The sequence below is a fragment of the Meriones unguiculatus genome, chromosome 19, assembly GCF_030254825.1.
Source record: "Meriones unguiculatus strain TT.TT164.6M chromosome 19, Bangor_MerUng_6.1, whole genome shotgun sequence".
NCBI classification, from domain to species: domain Eukaryota; kingdom Metazoa; phylum Chordata; class Mammalia; order Rodentia; family Muridae; genus Meriones; species Meriones unguiculatus.
In genome coordinates this window covers 21,793,768-21,806,742 of record NC_083366.1, presented here as the reverse complement: position 1 = coordinate 21,806,742, position 12,975 = coordinate 21,793,768, and positions in this window count along the sequence as shown.

Genomic DNA, 12,975 nt, shown 5'->3' with positions numbered 1-12,975 from the left:
CCACTCAGCAATACACCTTTGTTTAATTTTTAAATTTCAATACATAGTCCAAGTTGACTTTGAACTTGTGATCCTCCTGACTCAGACTCTGTTATCTGTGATTATACATATATACTATCATAATGGATTTACTTAAAGAGATAAATAATTTTTTTTTAAGAGTTTCAGGTGGTGTCTCAGCACTCGACGCAGAGACCAGAGGGCCTTGAGCTCAAGGTTAGCCTGGGATAGTCATGAGACCCTGTCTCAACTCCTCCCATAAGAAGGGTCTCAGGTTCCCTGTGGTCCTCATTCTGGAGAGATGCTTGTGATGCTCAGTTCACGTGCTGTGTGATTTGCACTGTCACTACAGTTTACCAGCCATACTATTTCTATAACAATGACTGCAGGCAAGAGGCGACACTTCCCACTGAACACTTGGACAAAGCACACATTTTAAACCGAAGTAAGTCTTCATCCTCACGTCCTTTCAGGCTTCCCACCAGTCACCCACACAGCCTCTTATTTAGCCTCTTATTCTGCACAGCATTAGCATTTATTCTTGCTAATGACAGCCTTCAGGGCAACCCAGATCTTGCATCCAAAGACTGAAATAGCATTTCTAATTGAGCAGTATCACCACATTTGCTGTGTTAAGGGCCCAGAGCAAGCTTAGGTATGCTGAAATATTTCATCTTTGCAGGATACAAAGGGGAAGAAGAAGTTGCCATAAGACATCAAATCAGTTTTTAAACAAACTTGAAAATATTGGGTCTTGTAATTTGCTTTATCTAATGTTAGCAGATGCAGAACTGAGGACATATTTCAATTGTAGAATTCCTGCCTAGCATGTATGTAGTCCTGGGTTCAAAACTTTAGGAAGGGGGAGGAAAAACAAAAAGAGAAGCCAAAGACTATAATTTTGGTGCACAGTGAGTAGAAGCACTTGCTATAAAATCATGAGGTCCTGAGTTTGAATCCCTAGCACCCAAGTAAAAAGCCTGGCAAGCCCACACATGTGTGAACACCTATAACCCTGACAGGGAAGGTAGAGGGATGAACACTAGGTCCTGCCACCTGCCAGTCTAGCTTTAGCTTCAGTGAGGGACCCAAGGGAAGAGGGTGGAGAGTGACAGATGGGACAGTTGAATGTGCGCAGGCACATACACCACACAGACAGACAGACGGATGGTGTCCTCAGCCTGTCTGAAATGAGGAGTTCAAGGTCATCCTCAATTATATAGTGAGTTTAAGGCCAGCCTAGGTTATATAAAATTTTCTCAAAATACCAATAAACAATGCAAAAACAAAAGAACAAAAAAGGCAAAAAAGTAAAATTGAAGAAATGAGTTTAGAAAGAGAATTGAGTTGGATGTTTTACAACCGTGTCTCTATCTACCTCTTGGTATAGAACATTGTTTCTCCCAGTGTGAAAAAAAAGAATCCAGGGCCTAGAGAGATGGCTCAGCTTGTTAAAAGCACTGGCTGTTCTTCTGAAGGAGCCAGGTTCAAGTCCCAGCACTCACATTGAGGCTCCTAACTTTCTACAGCTCCAGTTCCAGGGGCCCAGCATTCTCTTCTGGCCTCCTTGGGTATCAGCCATGCATCCATACACAGTTTTAAAAAGTCTCAGCACATGCTTCCACTCAAAATCCTGCCTGTCCAGGGTCTGTGCCAGCTTCTCCTATAAGCACTCACGATCCAGCAAGTCACAGGTGAGAGGCTGTCTGTCCCCATCACAACAAATAGAGAATGATGATCTATCATCCGCTCTGCTCAACTGGCTCCCTATAGGACATTTCAAGTGGCTTTTCTCACTACTTGCAAGTCTCCATATCAGTTAGATCGCAGACCACCAGCAAATACTAACTGAATCAACCAGGAAGCTTGGTGGTGCACAACCGGATGCCAGCACATGGGAGCTGATGTAGGATTGCTGTGCATTGAAGGCTAGCCTGGGCTATATTGCAAGGCCCTGTCTCCAAAATAAGTAATGAAATAACCATTCATGTACATTTTTCCTATTTTTATAGGAAAACTGTAATGCCTTAGATGTCCTGGTCTTTTAGGAGGTGATAATATAAGTAATTGTTTACCATCGAGTTTGCAGGGTCCCCAATTTTCCCGTTGACTGCCTCCACTCTACCTCCTCTACAAAGTCAATTCCACACTTTAGGGTCTGTTCTCTGGAGCCACTCCTTGACTACATGTATTCATTTTGCTTTTTTTGCATTGTGTATACCTGTGTGCTGTGGTGTGCATGTGGAGGTCAAGGACAGCCTGAGTGAGTCTTTTCTTCCACCATATGCATCCTGAGGATTGAACTCGGGTAATCAGGCTTGGTTGGCAAGCACCTCTACCAACCCATAGGCCTCCACTCCTTTTTCGATACTGGAGTTCTATTACCAGCTAAGGAGGTAACCAAATCCCCGGTTTCCTGTTACCTAACAAAAAGGAGGTTGTTTTTCTTGCACAGGAAGTCCAAACTGGGCGTGGTGGTGCATGCCTGTAGTCCCAGCTATTTAGGAGCCTGAGATACAAGGTGACATGTTCAAGGGCAGTCTGGGCAACAACACAGTGAGACGCTGTCTGGAAATCAGTAAGTTCAAGGCAAGCAGACCAGAGCTGGTGCAGGGGCTTGGCAATGGTCTAGCCCACCACAGTGCCAAACCACTAGCTACTGAGAGTTTAAGACCACTGCTATAGGAAGTGCAGCTGGCTGGTGAGGAGGGACAGGAAGATGGCAGGCAGGAACCCTACATCTTGCTGGAGGAACTTGTGGGTACTACATAGCCACTTTGGCCGAGAAGGAATGTTCTAGCACCTGATACTGTACAGGAGGGTGGGGGAGATGTCTTATTTCTTTACTCTTTTCTCTTTTTCTTTTCTTTCTTTTTTTCCTGCTAAACCTACTGTTTTTTTGGAGGAAAAAAGCCAGTTTCTTGGCCTAGATCATGAATTTCAAGATTACAAGAGGTATGAAGGGCACTCATGCAGTCCCTTGCACACTTCATAGCTCTAGTCTTCATGCTTAACATCATCTCCTTTTACTGCCTAACCCCTGTCTTCTTACACTGTAGGCATACAAGGCCTTGTGTAACTGAATGTAAGAAGTGCAAAAAATATCGGAGATAAATGGCTGCTGAACATGCAACAACCAAAAATTTATTCAAAGTCAAACTTGTAAGGAATCCAACGGGCTTCTAGCAGGCTCACTGGTGCCACACAGCTGTGCTGCAGGCTTGATTCTGAACACACAGTGTGCTCAGTTTGCACAGCATATGCCCTGACACCATGCGAGCCAGCCAAGGCTGCCTCAAACACTGTAGCTTAGAGACTGTTGTATGTTATAAATTGTGGTGTTTACTGTACATGGGAAAATTCCAGCTCTTAAAGTAACATAATCGCTACATTGCAACTGGGTCATCTACAGGAGCAGACAGTACTCTTGATCTCTGAGCCTCCTCTCCCAGCCCTCTAACCATTTCTGAAATGGCCCTAAGCTTTCTTCTGACCTTTTGTACTACACATCATGCAAAGTAGTTTTCTTAACATGTCTAATTATCAAGTCAGAATTTTAACTCTAAGAGCCTTTGAGGATGCCCTGCTTCCTACAGTATAAAATGTTCAGATAATATTTCGGTCTTCATGTGAAATTAAGTTGAAACTAGCACAATGGTCTCATTGGTATGTAAATTTACTCTCATTTTTAAAATAAATGATGGAATTATATATAGTGTTTTATAAGTGTTTTAAAATAAATCTCTTGTGATTTATTATCAGTAAATATTTGATTTAATGTCCATTTTTTTATACACCTGTATAGTTGCAGTTGTGTGAAGATTTCTCAGGTGAAAAGGGGTTGTGAGTGGGAAAGCTTAAGCGCCTTTACAGTACAGTTAGTGGGGAAGGGTACTCTCCTAATTCCTGATTAAAACACAAGAATATTTAGACAGAACTCAGCTTGCCTAGAATTTTGGCAGTGTCTTAATTATGCCAGACTTTATCACAGGTCTGTGGCTCCTGGAGAAAAGTGATTGGGTTTTTTGATGAGCACCAACTGAAATAGCCGTGGCAAGCAGGGTTCAATGTGAGCCTTCTGTGCTCTCCAGAGAGTTGCTGTCAACAGTTCATCGCTTATAGCCTGACACAGCCCACACTGGCTCAGACCTGACCTAGTGCCTGGTGAAGTCAGCCCGCCTCAGGACATGGATGAAGGGCAGGAGGTCTGGAGGCAGCTGGGGTTTTCTGCAGCAACAACTCCTTAAATGGCTTGATCCAGGGTCTTCTAATTTGTAAGAAACAGCCCTGAAACAGCCCTGAGACAGAACCCCCTAGCTTCCATGTTACGATAGGATTCTTTCCATTCTTTTTTTTATTGTACTGAGGCAGATTCCTAGATAGTCCCAGATGGCCTTGAACTCTCAGTATGTAGGGTGACTTGCCTGTACCTCCAGAATGCTGCCAAGTGGCACCACACCTGCTTTTCTTCTTGTTGTTCTTTTTCCTCCTCCTCCTCCTCCTCCTCCTCCTCCTCCTCCTCCTCCTCCTCCTCCTCCTCCTCCTCCTCCTCCTCCTCTTCCTCCTCCTCCTCCTCCTCTTCCTCCTCCTCCTGCTCCTCCTCCTCCTCCTCCTCCTCCTCCTCTTCCTCCTCCTCCTGCTCCTCCTCCTCCTCCTCCTCCTCCTCCTCCTCCTCCTCCTCCTCCTCCTCCTCCTTTTAATGTACTGAATGAAGATTGAATCCAGGGCCTAGCACATTCTAGCCACAGGTTCTACCAGTGAGCTACATCTCTATTTCAGATGTTTCTTTATTGGGTCAGGAGTTGCTATTGAATGTGAAGGAAACTCACAGGTTTGGGGTTTATTTTGTTGTTGTTGTTGTTTTTGTTTTTGTTTGGTTGGTTTGGTTTCTCAAAACAGGGTTTTTTTCTGTGTAACAGAGCCCTGGCTGTCTTAGACTCAGTTTATAGACCAGACTGGCCTCAAACTCACAGAGATCCACCTGCCTCTGCCTCCCAAGTGCTGAGATTAAATGTGTGCACCGCCACACCCAGCTGGAAATTCATAGTTTTGATATTTGGGGGCTAAATTTAAATATCCCCCCTCTGTGTCTGTGTTTAGCATTTTAAGAGGTTGTAATTTTAGCCAGGCATATTTGTTCATACTTGTAATCCTGGTAATTAGGAGGTTGAGGCAGGAGGATTGCCATAGATTTGATGCCAGCATGGGCTACAGAGTGAGACCTTATTTGAGAGAGAGAGAATTTTAGTATGCAATGGAAGGGGCCTTGTAACTGATGTAGATTCTCAATAAAGCTGGAAAGTTCTGATCAACAGTGTGGAAAAATAAGGAGTTAGACTTCCCTGTAAATATTTAAGAATGCTTTGAGAAGAAATATTTTGAAAAATCAAGTTTATAAATGTGGATTAAAATTTTAAAGGAAGCTTGTTGACTAGTCATCTAGTTGTCTGTCTGTCTGTCTATCTATCTATCTATCTATCTATCTATCTATCTATCTATCTTCCCATGTAGCCCAGACTCATATGAACTTGCTTTGTAGCTAAGGCTGAACTTGAACTCCTGATCCCCCTGCCTCTACCTCCTGAGTGCTGAGGCGCTCTCTCTCTCTTTATCTCTCCCTACTTCCCTCCTTTTTCTTTTCTTGCTTTTGTGATGGGGTCTCCTGCTGCCCAGGCTGATCTGAACTTGCTGTGTAGCAGAAGATGACCTTGAACTCCTGATCGTCCTGCTGTCCTTTTCCACAAGGTGAAACCTCAGGCATGCACTACAACCACACAGGACTAAATAACTACATTTGTGAATAGGACTAGTCACTAATTTTTCTCTTAACAGTGACTCTTAAAGTTGATTTTAATGTCCTGGGAATTGAACCCCAGGCCTCACACATGCTTACTAAGCCTCTGAGTGATATCCCTTAACCCTAAAATTCTCCCTGTTTTCTAGTCAAGTTATAGATAGAAACATGGAATCTAAGTCAAATGTAAAGGCTTAAAATAATACTGCATTGAATTTGAATAAGATGAATGTTAATTGGATGGAAGTAATCCTGAGCAATCTTGTCTACATAAAAGCCACCCTCCATTATAATGAAAATTGTAAGTTGACCTATTTTAGTGTTTTAAAAATAACCTGCTCATGACAGGTGGCCAGTGACAAATGCTCTCTGCATCTGACAAGGAAGAAAACGCCAGTAAACTTAGGAAGAAGTGACCACAGCAGTGGTTCCAGCAGTACCCCTAAAGCAGTAGTTCTCAACCTTCCTATTGATGAGATCCTTTAATACGCTTCCTTATACAAGTTGTGGTGACCCCAACCATAAAATTAATTTTGTTGCTACTTTAAAACTGTACTTTTGCTACTGTTATGAATCACAATGTAAATATCTATGTTTTCTGATGGTTGGGCAACCCCTGTGAATGGTTGTTGGACCTCAAAGAGTTAGTGACCCACAGGTTGAGAACTGCTGCCCTAGGTTATACTGGTCTTGTCACCAGAATGGGCTTGGTTACAGCACACACACACCCCTTTGGTTCTTTTGTTTTCTTTCTGTTTTGTTTTGAAATGGTCTCGTGTAGCCCAGGCTGACCTTGAACCCCTGATCCTCCTGATTCTACTTACTGAGTGCTGGGATTACAGACATAAGCCACATGCCAGGCTGTTCTAGTTTTCATCTGTGACTTAGTTTGGTCACTGAAGTATCTTTATCACAGGTGGAGTGAAACTTTATCATGAAGAATTGTCTTTTCCTTATGGAAGTGATACGGTGATAATGTGAAGTCTCCCGTGAGGGTGGCATCACGTTCTAGGAAGCCATGCAGCGGAGAGGAGCAGCCACTCCACCCCAGAGATGGTGAGCCTGATTCTGGGAAAAGGGCAGTTGGGTTCCTTAGCTGTAAATAGGTCATTAAGACTCAATTTGCTAAGGTTGAAGGCTCTGGGTTCCCAGGTGAACTAACCCCAAAGGACTATGACGTCTGTATCTTAGCATGTGGCTGGAGGAGAGGACAAAGTGCCCCGGATGCTGTGGTAACAGCAAACAAAGAGACCTACATGTGGGACTCTGCTCTGCCCTTGTCTGGCTGAATCTTCAGGTCACTCCTCTAGCAGGGGCCAGCTCTGTTGTAAGTGAAAATAGGAGAGACAGAGGACCAGGAGTACAAAGCCTGCTTGAGTGACTTATCAAGTCTCTGCCTCAGAATTTAAAAAGGAAAAGAACGTAGAGGATGTATTCTAGCGCTGCAGCTCAGTGGGAGAGCCCTTGTCCAGTCCCTGGGGTCCTCAGCGCCTTGGGACACACACAAATACACACACACACACACACACACACACACACCACAACCACCACCACCAACAACAAAAACAATAATAATTGTAAGTTGTTGGAATTCTATGAGAGAAACTCTATGAAGTCTCTCTGCAACTTTGCACAACAAAGAAAACAGCCAAAAGAGAGGCTATGCAATGAGAGGAAGTATGTGCAAATGGCGTCTCATCAGGAAGTAGGTATCTGAATATATAAGGAGCTCCAAAAATTCAACAGCAAAAACAAGCAAGCAAATAGTCAATCAACCAACACTGGATAATAGAGCTAAATAAACACTTCTCAAAAGAGAACATACAGATGGTGCTCAAGTAGATGCAGTATGTTTATCACCTTAGGGAGATGAAATTCAAAGCCACTAGGAGGCACCATCTCACCCCAGTCTGAGTGGCTATTACCAGAAATGAACAATATGTGCCAGTGAAGACACAGAGAAAAGAAAACCCTGTGTGCTGTTAGTGGAATGATGTGTCAGCCTTTATGGCAAAGAGTGTAGAGGGTCCTTAAAAACTAAGAGTAGAACTATTTGATCCACTATTCCCACTGCCAGGTCTATGAAAATGAAAGCAGTCTCTATGCACCACACATTATTTTATTTGTTGTTGCTGTCGCTGTTTTAGACAGGGGGGGATTCATGTAGCCCAGCCCGGCCTCAAATTCCTTATGTAGTTGAAGATGACTTGGAACTTCTGATCCTCCTGCCTCTACCTCCCAAATGTTGAGTACAAGCAGGTGCTACCATGTTCCATTTATGTGGTATTTTTCGGGTTCAAACTCAAGATCTTGTAAGCTAGACAAGCAAAGTTATATTTATTTTGAGACACTTACACTATGAAGTCCAAACTGGCCTGGAACTCCCTACACAGTCCAGGCTAACCCCACACTCCTCCTGATCTTTCTGCATCAACTTTCAGAGTGTTGGGATCACATGTGTACTGTACCCTGTTGAAATCAGTATTACTTTTGATGTTGTTTTCTGTTGTTGGTGATTTTTTGTTGTTGTTTTGGACAGAGTCCCACTCTGTAGCCCTGGCTGGTCTGGAATTCATTACATAGACCAGGTTGGTCTTAAACTCACAAAGACCCATCTGTGTCTGCCTCCCAAGTGCTAGGATTAAAGGCATGTACTAACACACCTGGATCTTAGTACTGTTATTTTGAGACAGGGTCTCGTGTAGCACAGACTAGCCTTGGACTCAATAGGCAGCCAAGGACAGCCTTGAACTTTTTATTCTCCTGCCTCCACCTTCAGTGCTGTGGTTACAGGCACATGTCACTACAGCTAGTTGAAAGGAATGTTTTAATTTTGTAAAGAACTATTCATTTTATTTTTTGTATATTGTTTGCCTGCATCTATAAGTTACAGACGGTTGCAAGCTGTCATGTGGATGCTAGGAATTGAACTTGGGTCCTCTGGAGGAACAGCAAACACTCTTAACCACAGAGCCATCTTTTCCACTCTTAGGTATGTAGAAGAGATAGCCGCTCTCACACTCCTGGGTTCTCTGCGGTCCCATCTCCTGTAGACATTAGGTGGAAATAGCTTGTCAACTGATGAACTGGTAACAAGCATGTGGTACATTCTACAGCTGAATACTTCTTAGACCTAAGTGAAGAGATGGGAAAAGCACATCAACAGGAAAATAATAGTTAGAAGCAAGGGGGTCTGGGCTGCAATCAGACCAGTGCAGTGACAGTGATGTACTTCCCATAATGCTAGAAGAAAGTTTTCATCACTAAGAAATGGTAAGTGGCTGGGCACACAAGCCCATGCCTTTAATCCCAGCAGGAAGGCAGGGGCAGATAGATCTCTGTGAACTCAAGGTCAGCCTGTTCTACAAAGTGAGTTCCAGGCCAGCCCACAGTGCTAGTGGAACCCCAAAGAAAGAAAGGAAAGAAGGAGGAGGAAGAGGGGGAGGAGAAAGAAAAGGAAAAGGAGTAACCAAATGCGGAGGTGTATGTCTGTAATCCTAGCACTCGGAATGCCAAGGCAGAAGGATTACCAGGTATTTCAAGATAGCTTTGGCTACATAGTGAAACATATTCTCCAAAAAAGGAAAACAAAGCCCCAAGGAACAGGCAAATGGGAAAGGAGACGTTCATGTTAAACCTGAGGTAAGCATCACACACTGTCTGTGTGGGTCAAAACGTCAGGTGATCCCATTAATACATGCAGTTTTTATGTCTCAGTTAAATGTTAATTCATGAATAAGGATGAAAAAGAGAAAACTTGGTTACATTCTGACTAAGGCGGGTTTCCTAGGAATAGATGGAGTGCAGTGTGAGTCTTGTATGCTCTACTCCTCTCAGGGGCTCCATCTTTACAGTGCTCCATCCTTTGGTTTGTGAAGGTCAGAGGTGCCACAGAGCCCTGTACAGAGTTCTCAAGAGCCTTCTGTACGTGCTCTTTCTTTCTGAAGCAAGGGTGCTGGTCAGGGGCACACATTCCCACCAGCACATAACACCATGCAGACTACACCTGCTTCCACAGGCTCCCTGCATGCACATTAAGTCATAGTGGACACACACCATGCATATAAGTGAATAATAATAATAAAAAAAGCCTGTCTCTAGAGACTAAATCCTAACTTCTTAAATTTCAGCAGAGGGAGGAGGCGGGAAGTGACAGGATCATTAATCACCTTCCACCAGTCAGAAATGTATATAAAAGTTGATTGGATGGATGGATGGATGGATGGATGGATGGATGGATGGCTATAATGAGGATGAATTGATTTACTGAGACAGAGTCTTAAAATGCATCAATCAGACCTTGAACTTGCTGCTCTCAAATTCATGAGCCTCCTACCTCGCCTCCTGAATGCTGTTGTTACAGGTATGGCTGGGCTACAGCACCTGGCTCAGGGTTTGAGTTACACAGGAGGATTTGATAGAAAAAGGATATGCTCTCTGTGAAGCATTGTTAGGCCAGCTCAGGCTGACTGAAGACATAGAAAAGCCTACAAGCAGTCAGTGCATAAGGCCCACTCCTTCCCAAAGTAAACCAGCTGCCAACTGACAGCTGATTTTTTTTTTTAATGAATCACTATCAGAAGACGGTAGAATTCTAATGATCGTCACATTCCCAGCTCTTGCATACAGTTACCCAAATCAGCTAATCTAAAGAATCGTGAAGATGTAATTAAGGTACTAAGCAATTGACTTTATGATTGTCTGAGGCTGTAGGCTAGTGAGATAAGAGAAAAACAATGTCTGACAGTAGACTGGGGATGTAGCTCAGTTGGTAGAGTGCTTGCCTAGCATGCACAAAGCCCTGGGTTCCCGCCCCAGCACAGCATAAGGTAGGCATAATTGTCCACACCTGTAATCTCAGCACTTGGGAGGTAGAGGCAAGAAGATACGAAGTCAACCTTGGTACAGGAAGTAGAAATGAGTTGGAGGCCAGCCTGGGCTAGAGATGCCATCTCAAAAGAAAGAAAGAAAAAAAGTTGAGGGGAATGCTGCTTCCCTTAAAGCAAATTTTCTCTAGAATTCAAAGTGTGAAACACTGGATGACTTCTACACCTATCCCTTGCCACCAAAATTCTACGTGGCAAGCAACACAACTTCCACGGTGGTGTTGGGATGCTAGCAAGGAAAAAGAAGGTTAAGGGAAATGAGGGGCTCTCTACTTTTGTTCACATTTGGCCAAGCAAATCTCAGGGCTAGGATCTGTTGTGTGGATAAGTCCACCCAAGTGAGGATCATGAACCCATGGGTTTCCTTCAGTTTCTCGGTGTGGCCTAGAAACAGCCATGTCATAAGCTAAAACCGTGTTGGAAGGCCAGGAATGCAGATTCCTAGAGGGAGATCCAGCTAGCTACCTGTGTACCTGTTTAAGGGCGCTTTAGGGAGGTAATATAAATGTCCACCCTGATTGCAACCCTTTATCCTAAGGGTCCTAAGTGTGGTTCAAGGGGTGGAGGCAAGCTAATTAGAAATTCAAGATCATCCTTGCTATATAGCAAGTTAGAGAAGCATGAAGTATTTGAGACCCTGCCTCAAAACAAAACAGAACTTTACAGATGTCAGAGCACAAAATTATTTCGCCAAAGGTGACAATTCTGCAGTGATAGAAGGGTGGAGGAGGCCTGCAGCCCAGTCTTGTCTCCTCATGATCCCTAGCTATTTAGATTTTAAAACGCTGCTGTGATGAGTCAAGGTGCAGCTCAATCTTCTGATCGATATGCATTAGACAGGGCAAATGTGGCAGCTGCACAATTGAAAGCTCGGTGAGTAATGATGAAATTACATTCTCTGACTCATACTATATTGCCAATAGGCCCAAGAATACAGTCTCAATTAAAAATTGCTTCAAATCTGTTCTCCCGTTCTGAAAAAAAAAAAAAAAATTGTCAGAGGCTAAGTTCCATACCCCTGCTGACTTCCTCCAGGACTGGCCGTGCTGAGCTGGTTCTCCAGCCCTGGATGGTTCAATAGACTCACCCCTTCTTGGCCTGTCCCATCATTGGGAGTTTTTCTCCCTCCTTTCCTCCTTTCCTCTCTTTTCTTCCCTCCTCCTTCCTCTGTCTGTGTCTGTTTCTGGCTCAGTCTCATATAACCCAAGTTGGCCTTGAACTCACTGTGTAGCCAAGAACGACCTTCTGATCTTCCTCTTCTGATTGTGGAGGGCTGAGATTATAGGCACCACTTGTTATTTTTGTTTGTTTGTTTTGTTTTGTTTGTTTAGTGAGCTAGCAATTCAACCCCCAGTTTTGTGTGTACAAGGCAAGCACTCTGCCAATAGAGTTCTATCCCAGCCATCTCCAAGTGTTTTACGAGCCAGCCTGTCCCAGCAGGTGTCTTGATACTTTCTTCAAGGACACACCAGAAGCACTCTTTGAGTTATTAGACACTGCCAATAATCTTCATCAGACAATTCCAATTGGTAGCAAAAGAACAAATGTTATTTTGTAGTGGAAAGTTTTGGCGTCTTTAAAGACTCAGTTCTGGGGCTAGGGAGATGGCTCAGATGTTGAGAGCACTGGCTGCTCTTCCAAGGGTCCTGAGTTCAGTTCCCAGCAACCACATGTGGCTCACAACCATCTATAGTGGGATCTGCTGCCCTCTTCTGGTCTGCAGGGGCACATGAAGGCAGGATACTGTATACATAATAGATAAATCTTTAAAAAAATATAAAAACTCAGTTCTGTAAACAGGCTTTTGTTTTATGGGGCTGATTCAGATTGTTCACAGCAGCAAACTATCTGCCTCATTCTGGCTCTGAGAGGGGCTCTTTGCCAGCTAGTTAGTTTAATTCTGAGGCCTCTGGAGAGGGGATAAATCCAGAGCCCAGAGAGAGAAAGGGGGCTCCAAGAAAAGAGAAGGAGGCTGTTGCTCCTGGTTGTTACTGATGCAGTTTAATGAGAAGAAGTTGGAGATATCCTGAAATGAAGATTGGAATTGCCCCAAAGAACCCAATGGCCCTAACCAGCAGGAGGTAGCTAAAGAGAACTCTGTCCTCTCTCCCCACAAACCTTTCTCTCCTAACTGGTATTGGGGTGTTGGAGGCATTGGAGTAGGAAAGAAAAGGCATAAGAAACCCCAAATAACATAGAGTTTAAAACTAGTGACTACATGTTTTCATGATCATTAAACAACAGCTAAAGTCTAAGGGTGCTGTCTGTTATTTGAACATGGAATGGAACAAAGCA